This window comes from Oryx dammah, unplaced genomic scaffold, assembly GCF_014754425.2.
Source record: "Oryx dammah isolate SB20612 unplaced genomic scaffold, SCBI_Odam_1.1 HiC_scaffold_29, whole genome shotgun sequence".
In the NCBI taxonomy this organism is placed as follows: Eukaryota; Metazoa; Chordata; class Mammalia; order Artiodactyla; family Bovidae; genus Oryx; species Oryx dammah.
The window spans coordinates 17,688,425-17,697,995 of record NW_024070213.1 but is presented as its reverse complement, the minus strand read 5'-3'; the positions used below and the strand labels follow the sequence as shown (position 1 = coordinate 17,697,995).

General features: G+C 41.2%; 1 pseudogene; it reads right to left on the bottom strand.

The window, feature by feature from the left end:
- Positions 1 to 3,116: 3,116 nt before the first annotated feature.
- Positions 3,117 to 4,302, bottom strand: LOC120858780 (annotated as a pseudogene).
- Positions 4,303 to 9,571: the final 5,269 nt, after the last annotated feature.

The following is a 9,571-nucleotide window of genomic DNA, read 5'->3' as shown; positions in this document are numbered from 1 at the left end:
ATGTTCTTTTTAGAAACTGTTTCTCCCATACCTTTCCTTCCCCTCCTTTCTTAAATGGTAGTATTTATATATAATACTAATTTTAGTTAGCAAGAAATGAAGGCCCAGAAGTAAGGTTCATTCAGCTCATTTTAAGCAGGATTGGGTAAGAAGCTGCCTTTTTTTTTTTTTTTCCTGGCAAGGGGCAGTGACCTTACACCTGTTGTTGTTGTTTAGTCACTAACTTGTGTCTGACTCTTTGTGACTCCATGAACCACAGCACGGCAGTCTTCCCTGTCCTTCACTATCTTTGAGAGTTTGCTCAAACTCATGTCCATTGAGTCAGTGATGCCATCCAACCATCTCATCCTCTGTTGTCTGCTTCTGCACCTGTCTTCAGTGTTTCCCAGCATCAGGGTCTTTTCCAGTGAGTCAGCTCTTTGCATCAGCTGGCCCAAGTATTGGAGCTTCAGCTTCAGTATCAGTTCTTCCCGTGAATATTCAGGGTTGAGTTTTTAGGATTGACTAGTTTGATCTCTTTGTTGTTCAAGGGACTCTTTAGTCTTCTCCAGGACCACAGTTCACAAGCATCAGCTCTTCAGTGCTCAGCTTTCTTTATAGTCCAACTCTCACATCCATACATGATTACTGGAAAAAACCATAGCTTTGACTAGACAGACCCTTGTTGGCAAAGTGATGTCTCTGCCTGTCAATATCTAGGTCTGTCATAGCTTTTCTTCCAAGGAGCAAGTGTCTTTTAATTTCATAGATGCAGTCTGTGTCGCCTGCATCAGCAGGCAGATTCTTTACCTCTGAGCCATCTTGTAAGCCCGACCTTACACTACTTCAGTGCTTTCATAGACTGCCACACTTGGACAAGGTGTTCACTGAGAAAGACAACCTACTGTTTTTCTTGAAGTTACGTTTATCTAGTTCTTAAATTCTGCAAATGTAACCTTCCCACTTTTTTGGTGTAAAAAAGTATTACTTCTCTTATAAAATGATGGTCATAGTAGATCGCAGTTGGTAACGTCTTTCTTCAACAAAAGTCCTCTGCATCCCCTTATTGGTTTGTAAAATGAAAAAATCTTCAACTTCTGCTTCACTCTCATGCTGCTTCTGGCTCAGATTTACATGTAGATACATATACATTTGTGATGGATATGACTGACCCATATTCTGTCTCCTTTGCATACACCTTCCTGTACTGCAGAGGCTAGAAAACCCACAACTATACATCCCAGATTTTTTTGCCACTAGGATTCTGTTTCTAAATTACGATCTATCTGTAGTCTGCACATCCAAGAGACTTGAAAAGTAGAAGTGATGTAGGAGCCACCTCCTGGCTGCTTTGGTGCTTGCTGCTGGCCAGCATGATTGTGAGGTGCTAGGCTTTTGGCAGCAATGTTCCGCATCCATGCAGTAGCTCTTGGCCACTGAAGGCTTTGAGGCAGTGTTAGCAACACTGCCTTCTGGATCCCAGCCAAAGCATTGTGTTCTTGAATTCAACAGTTTCAGCAATAAAGCTTTGTTTTTTAAAAAATATTTATTTATACAAAGAGTCAGACAGGACTGAGTGACTAACACTTTCACTTTCATTTAGTTATTTGCCTGTGCTAGGTCTTTGATGTCGCATGTGGGATCTAGTTTTCTGATCAGAGATTGGACCTGGGCCCCCTGAAATGTGAGTACGGAGTCTTAGCCACCGGACCACCAGGAAAGTCCCAGCAATAAGTTGTGATTCCTCACCTTTCTTTTTTCTTTTCTTTTCTTTTTTTTTTAAAGGCTGTGCTGGGTCTTTGTTGCTGCATGACTTTTCTCTAGTTGCGATGAGTGGGGGCTACTCTCTAGATGCGGCTTCTCTTGTTCTGAAGCACAGGCTCCAGAGTGAGTGGGCTTCAGTAATTGCTGCAGGTAGGCTCAGTAGTTGCAGCTCCCGGGTTCTAGAGTACAGCCTCAGTAGTTGTGGTCCACAGGCTTAGTTGCTCTGGGGCATGCAGGATCCTCCTGGATCAGGGATCGAACCCACGTCTCCTGCATTGGCAGGCAGATTCTTTACCACTGAGCCACTCAGGAAGCCTGATTGCTCAGCTTTCTTAGGTCTCCTCCCGTGAGTGTGTTTAGTAATCCCATTCTAGGAGCCATTTCTGGGAAACAGCAGAGACTCTGCTCCTTCTGTTCTTCAAACGATTTTGTCAGCATGCATGTCCCTGCATTAAGGTATTTTCTGCTTAAAATAAAAGTGGTAAAGTGGTTTCTGTTTACTGCAAATAACCCTGACAGATACAATACTTGACTGAGCAATAAGTCCACTGTTTCTTCTATACTTCCCCTACTTGCCCCTCCTCATTCTCTGTCCTCCCTTTCTCTCTTCTTTCTATAATACCAAATGCAGTATAACCTAGTGTCTTCATTCTTGGTCTTTTGAGGCCCTGTAGCTGTTTCTTGAGCCTCCAGATAAAAAGAAACCCATGATGGGCTTCCCTGGTGTCTCTGTGGTAAAGAATCTGCCTGCCAATGCTGGAGACATGGGTTCAGTCCCCGAGTCAGGAAGACCTCACATGTGGAGGAGAAACTAAGCCGGTGTGACCCAACGACTGAGCCCACGTGTTGCAACTACGGAAGCCCAGGCGTCCTAGAGCCTAGGCTTGGAAACAAAAGAAGCATCAAAACGAGAAGCCTCCGCACCACAGTTAGAGAGTAGACCCTGCTCACTGAAACTTGAGAAAAGCCCTCGTAGAAATGAAGAGCCAGCACAGTCATACATAAATAAATGAATAAATTTTTTAAAAAAGAAAGTAACTCATGATCACAGTATTTCACAAGGTGGGTGGGAGGTGGGAGCAGCTAGTCTCCTGGAGGTTGAGGTTTTCCCTGACACCCGAGCGGCTATCTGACCCAGTGTCTCAGGTTCTCACTAACCAAGATGCCAGTGGTTTATCTTTACTCGCTGGAGGGTTTGGGTCTGTGATGAGGAACAACAGCAGTTTATTCCTTGGATTCGAGGTCCCCTGAGACACAATTTCTAGTTTGACTCATTGGGCATCATCATTGGGAAAGTGACAGTGCTTTACGTGTATGAATTATTAACCTAAAACTAATATTATATGTTTCCATATAATTTAACATTTCTAGGAACAAAACTCTTTTCTCTCATAAACAGAATTTTTTTTGAAGGTTGTAAGGTGTTTTCATTGATTAGAATTGTTTACAGTGTAATCATTCGATCATACCTATAATATACAGTCATAATCAAATATCTGATACTAAAGTAACTTACGATAAATTCTAATATTGAACACAGAGTAGTTCCATCTCTATTAACAATAAAAAACAAAACCACTGAGTTTATCTCGGAAAATTTAAATTCTGGCCATTATTTTACAAGTTGGGAATCTAAGTAATCCAACTTTGAGATGACTTTCTCACTGTAGAAGTTTGCTCTGTTGGTGGACGTTTGTTTTGGGATTTCCTCTTGTCTCAAACCATTCTTGCAAACGACGCACTTTGGGGACGGGACCTTTCAATCGCCCCTGCCCTCTGCCTTGGTCAGTGTTCTGGACCTGGCCTCTCAATCCCAGCTTTTTACCCTCTGCCTGAGTATATTTGCAGAAGAACACTCCTTGCGCCTTCCCCAGTGTTTCCTAATCCACTGATACCAGCGTGTCCTCTTCTGCCATGCTGATGCTCAGCCCTCCTCATCGTCCTCCTCTCATGCAGCCAGGACTGCCTCTGCAACCACTGTGCCAACGGTTCTCCCAGGTGCGCAATCTCTGTGCCCAGAAAGCTTAGACAAACAATTCTCCAAAAAATTTTTAAAAGCTCCTTCCTCTCTCGTCCCACCCCTACTGCCACCTTGCTATAAGCAACAAATAACAATACCTTATTATGCTAGAATTGTGTATAGCCTATAATTTTCCCATGGTACTCTTACTATTGCAAATACAGCTGCTGTTCCTTCTCCTATTTTTAGACTATGGCCATAGTGATACTGAAAGGCCAATATGATAGACTCCCTTGTAAATTATCTGGCCTAGGATATCCTGGAGAATCATAAAAAGATGGGATCACCTTGGACAAACAGAACGTACCTGTTACTGAATCTTGACCCAGAGCCCTTGCAGGCGCTGCAGTGGGGATAGTTATACTAATGGGAAGTCCTCACACTGGTCCCTCAATTTCCAAAGCACAATATTTAAAGCATTGCTGAAATTTAGCTCTAAGAAAAAGTCTGGACTAGGGAAAAAAATAAAAAAGGTCTATTAATGCTGGGAAGCAAAGGAATGGCATAATTTACAGTGCAGATGACATCTCTCAATTAAAATAGTTCTTCCTACCCTGGAATCGCTGATTGTAGGTTAAACATCTTATTTTTCATTCACTGGATGTAGAGATATCTTTTCACTAATGCCATCTATCTTTTCAATATTTTTAGGAAGTTACCTTAAGGGGAAATCTGCTTCCAAATTTTAAACGCCTCAGGGTGTTAAGGAGAAAATGGCAGCATTTTCACTGGTAGCTTTTCACAGGTAGGTAGCTTCTCCCAGGTGGATTCAGGGAGTACTTATCTTTCAATTTATGGCTGGAACAATCCAGGTGGTAAGTGTGAAACATTTTTCCAGGATCATAAAACTGCCATCACTTCAGTTCAGTCACTCAGTCGTGTTTGACTCTTTGCAATCCCATGGACTGTACCACACCAGGCTTCCCTGTCCATCACCAGTTCCCAGAGCTTGCTCAAACTCATGTCCATCGAGTCCGTGATGCCATCCAACCATCTCATCCTCTGTGGTCCCCTTCTCCTCCTGCCTTCAATCTTTCCCAGCATCAGGGTCTTTTTCAATGAGTCAGTTCTTTGCATCAGGTGGTCAAAGTATTGGAGTTTCAGCTTCAGCATTAGTCCTTCCAATGAATATTCTGGACTGATTGGCATAGATACCTTTAAAAACATTTCAATGTCTGCAATATTTAGAATGTGCGCCACATACTTTGTAAACGTCTTATTTTGTTTGGGTTCACAACCTGCTATGTATGAGATACTGCTAGGCACCGGATATGCAACGATGCATAAAATACAATCCATATCCTAGGAGAAGGGGACAACAGGATGAGATGGTTGGGTGGCATCACCAACTCGATGGACGGGAGTTTGAGCAGGCTCCGGGGGTTGGTGATAGCCAGGGAAGCCTGGCGTGCTGCAGTCCATGGGGACGCAACGAGTCGGACACAACCGAGCGACTGTAGTGATCCAAGTAGGTTTCTGTAATTTGATCAATGTCCTTCCTTCAGACAAACTGTTATAGTTTCCTTCACCTCTACCCAGCCTCTCCCAATTATTCTGTGAATGGTTTCTTAAGGAATCCACCTGCTTGGATCCTGTCATCCAGTCAGTCCTTAGCTTTCTAAACAAGAACCTCTGTTTCCCCATCCTTCCCCAAAGGCGTGATTAAACTCCACGTTTTTCCTTTCCTCCGTCTCATTCATTCTTTTGGGTAATATAAGTAAATGGGAAGTCTGGGATCAGAGGCTCATACGAATTTAACTATTACGTGTATTCCAGAAAACCACGATACCCGCTGACTTCGCTGAGTAAACAGGAAACTATCGATCCCACGCAGGAAATGACCTTATTTGAGGGCAAGGAAGGTTTCACAGATTTCCCTTCCCCTTTAGCTCCCTACTAAACTCATTTCCGGGTTTCAATCCCTTTGGTCCTTCACCACAACAGCAGACTCCGTCTAGATCTTCCCAGTCCCAGCCTAGACAGCGTCCCTGAGAGTGTGGCCAATTGGCCCTTCCCTTTAGTGGACATTTTTATGCCTTGTTTTACATCACTACGAATCTCAACCAATCAGTAGTTGGGATGGGAGGTACCAAAATAAACTTCACTTCCTTCCCAAACAGCCGCCCCGCGCTTGCGTCATCCTGATAGATTACTTGTGCAGCCAACCAGCAAGCAACCTTGGGCCCGGCCTACCTTAAACCCAATCAATTAAAATGAAGACGGGGAATTGGGCGGAGAATGGAAAACTTGCCCCCACTTTTGGAAATGGTTTGAGGGAGACGCATACGGACCTCCTAAACTTAGAATTTGTGACCAGTTTTGCCTTCTGTATGTCTCAGACGCCCCAGTTCTGTCTCCCCTCGGCCGCACCCCAAGATGAGCCCCCACCGCTATATATCTCCCCCCAACCCTCGTGTCAGTAGAACACGTTCCCATCCCGAGTCTGCAGGAAAAGGACCAAACCCCAAAGGGCCGAGCTGTCCTTGCTCCTCCCCGCGCCGCAGAGCAGGGGGAAGGAGAGACCCCGCAGACTCCCGCGCCAATCTTTCCATTCAGTGCGTCTCTCCTCCCTTCCCCACGTTCCCGGGTCGGAGCTGACACGGGAGTGGGAGGAGCCGAAGGCAAGCAGGGTCGGCGGAGATGCTAACGCTTCTTAAGGTGGCGCCGAGCTGTGAGGTGCTTGGGCCTCCAAGCGACTGGGATGTGACGTCCTCCTGCCTCCCAACTTCGCTTCCCATGCAGTTGCTCATCTCTGGTCCCCTCACCTTAAGCCTGATTTTATTTTCAGAAAGAATAAACAGGTTAGGTAGAGAATATAAACGAATGAAACTTACAACAATAAAGTTACGTAAAAGAAAACCAAACCACGGAGAGAACTTTTACGAGTAATCTCATCTGTATTCTTTTCTCCCTGAGAGTTCCTTTTAAAGTAGCGGCTAGATGCAAATGTGGGCTCCAATTTTGTCTGATAAATATTTCTAAGTGAATCATTTGTGTGTTTGCTTTTTGTCTCCCCACTAGATCTGACGGCTATCTCTAAAGGAAGCAAGAGCCGGTTGCTTAGTGGCTGTGGGTTACCGCCTACTACTCTTACGGAGGGAGGGTCCCCTGGAAGCTGGAAGAGCGGAGGTGGTATATTGGGCCTCCTGCCAGTCTTGCCTCTAATTCAGTCTTATCATTTGTAAAATGGGAATAATAATACCTACCATATACGTTCAGTACTAAAAGACTTCATGTAAATAAAAACACATTGTGATCTGAAAGGTGTAAACAAACATCAGATAACATTACAAATATAAAGCATATAGTAAATATTTACAAGGGCTTCCCTAGTGGCTCAATCGGTAAAAGAATCCCCCTGCAATGCGGGAGGCCTGGGCTGGGAAGATCCCCTGGAGGTCATGGCAACCTACTCTAGTATTCTTGCCCGGAGAATCCCATTGACAGAGGAGTCCGGCGGGCTGCAGTCCACGGGGTCGCAAAGAGTTGGACACGACTGAGCTACTAAGCACACGCAAATATTGACAGTCGTTCGATAGCTTTTTAAACAGTATTAAAAAACGATTGATCTTGTAAAATTTCAAACACATGCAGAAGTAGAATAGTATTAAAAACAGATGGATGAAAAAAAGCCCATGTTGTCATAAGCAACATAGGGCTAGTTTCTTATTATCTATACCTCTTTCGTTTATCACTTGATTATTTTGAAGAAAATTTCAGGCATTCCATGACTAAATTCTTTATGAATCTTAAAAAGATAAAGATCTTAAAAAAATTAATAGCATAATTCTTTAACATATCTAAAATATAATAATTATTTTATATCACCAAAGTCAGGATTGAAATTTTGATTGAGAAATTGGTGTCTTTCCCAGTTCCTTTGTTCAAATCAGAATCCCCTGAAATGTCCATATATTGTATTTGACAGGTGTGTCGTGCCTCTTGATCTGTATACATTGCATTTGGTTGCTATGTCTTTTAAACCTCTTTCAACTTCTAGGTTCCTCTTCCTCCATGCTCGTATCTAAGTGCCTTCTGTGAGTGGAATCACAGTCCCTCCCCAGCACTATGAAGTAGGTGATATTATTATCCCCATTTTACTGATGAGGAAACTGACTACCAGAGCAGTTAAATGACTTAAGTTCTCAGTTATTGAGTGTCAAAGCTGGGATTTGAATACATGAACTTTATCCACTATACCATGTTTCATATAATACACAAGTGTTTCATAAATGCTTCCAAAATATGTATTGTGGTATATTGGTCACCAATATTAGAAGAAGCATTTTGCTCAAGGTAGAAGAGCACACATGAATAATTAGATACCAGGTTCTATTATTGAGAAGGGTGGATCCTTTACATTTTGATTCTGTTCCATATCACCTTCCTTAATAGAAAGTAAATGGAGAATGAACGCAAGTGCTTCTTCCTGTCTCAGGGGAAAAACAAAACAAAACTAGCTTTTCAGGTTCTTTTTTTAATTAAAAAAAAAACACATAAACAAAAACCATACAAATAGTAATTATAGATATAGTGGAAAATGAGAAATTATAATAATCTTTAAGCTTACATTTTTGGTGTATATCCATCTATGTGTGTGTGTGTATGTGTACATACACAAATATATACATACAGATATCAATACATATATATTACAAAAATCACCTACATAATCATATTATACAAACTGTTTTTTTAACATGATATTCTCACTGGAAAATATTTAGCTGTATGAAAAAAATTAGTTCTTTAAAATAATAACATGACTATTGCAAAACAGCTAAACAATAAAGATATAAGAATTAAAACAATTACTCACTAATTCTACATTCCGGAGTTAAATATATTTACTCACTTAAAAGCTAAGTAGTATTGTATTATATAGCAGTACCATAAGGTATTTAACAGTTGCCTTATTATAGATGTTTAGCTAATTTCCTACAGCTGTATATAATGCTGCAGCAAATATCTTGTATACGTCAAATAATTTGTTGACCTTTTTACTTTTCTCAATTTCTAGGAGAAGAGATTCTAAGCCTTCCCTAACTCTCTCACTTTTAGTACTTTGACCTCTCTACCCCTCCTCAAATTTCATATACCTAAAAAAAAGTCAAAAAGGATTGAAAAAAGAAACATAACAAAACCTGTAAAACAAGTAAGAAACATCTGATGCCAAATTATCTGTGTGTGGGAGAATGAATCAATGTTTCAAAGAGGAGAGAAAAATACAATTTTAATTCTGGATGTTGGAAGAGAGGAAAGGAAGAGAAGGCTCAGCTGGAATTGACTGCCTTTAATTACAATGAAAGGAATGACTTTTAATTCTGACAGCTCAGTAAAATGGGATAGAAGAATCATTTGGATTTTGAATTTGTTAATTTAAGTCCTGATTTTGCATTTTACTAATAATTTGAACTCAGACACAATCTATGGCTCTATTTCAGCTTTCTCATCGGTAAAATAGGCTTAATAATAGTGCCTTATGGGATTGGGAAGAATTAAATGTGATAATACATGCATAGCTCAATCAATGCCTGGCACATTGTAAATATAATATAAAATACAGTATTATATATTTAACCAGAAGAGAAAAAAAAACTTTAATATCTATATATGAAATGTAGTGATCAAGCTGTAATCCTGAGTATTCTGCCTTTTTATTTTTGAGCAATTAAAATATTTCACGGATAATATTGTTTTCTCCTTATTTAATAGAAAGTAGAGTAGTTTGAGAAAAGTTCAAGAGGCCAGATGATGAAACACATAAGAATTTGCAGAAGAATTTGCAGAAGAATAACATGAGTTCAA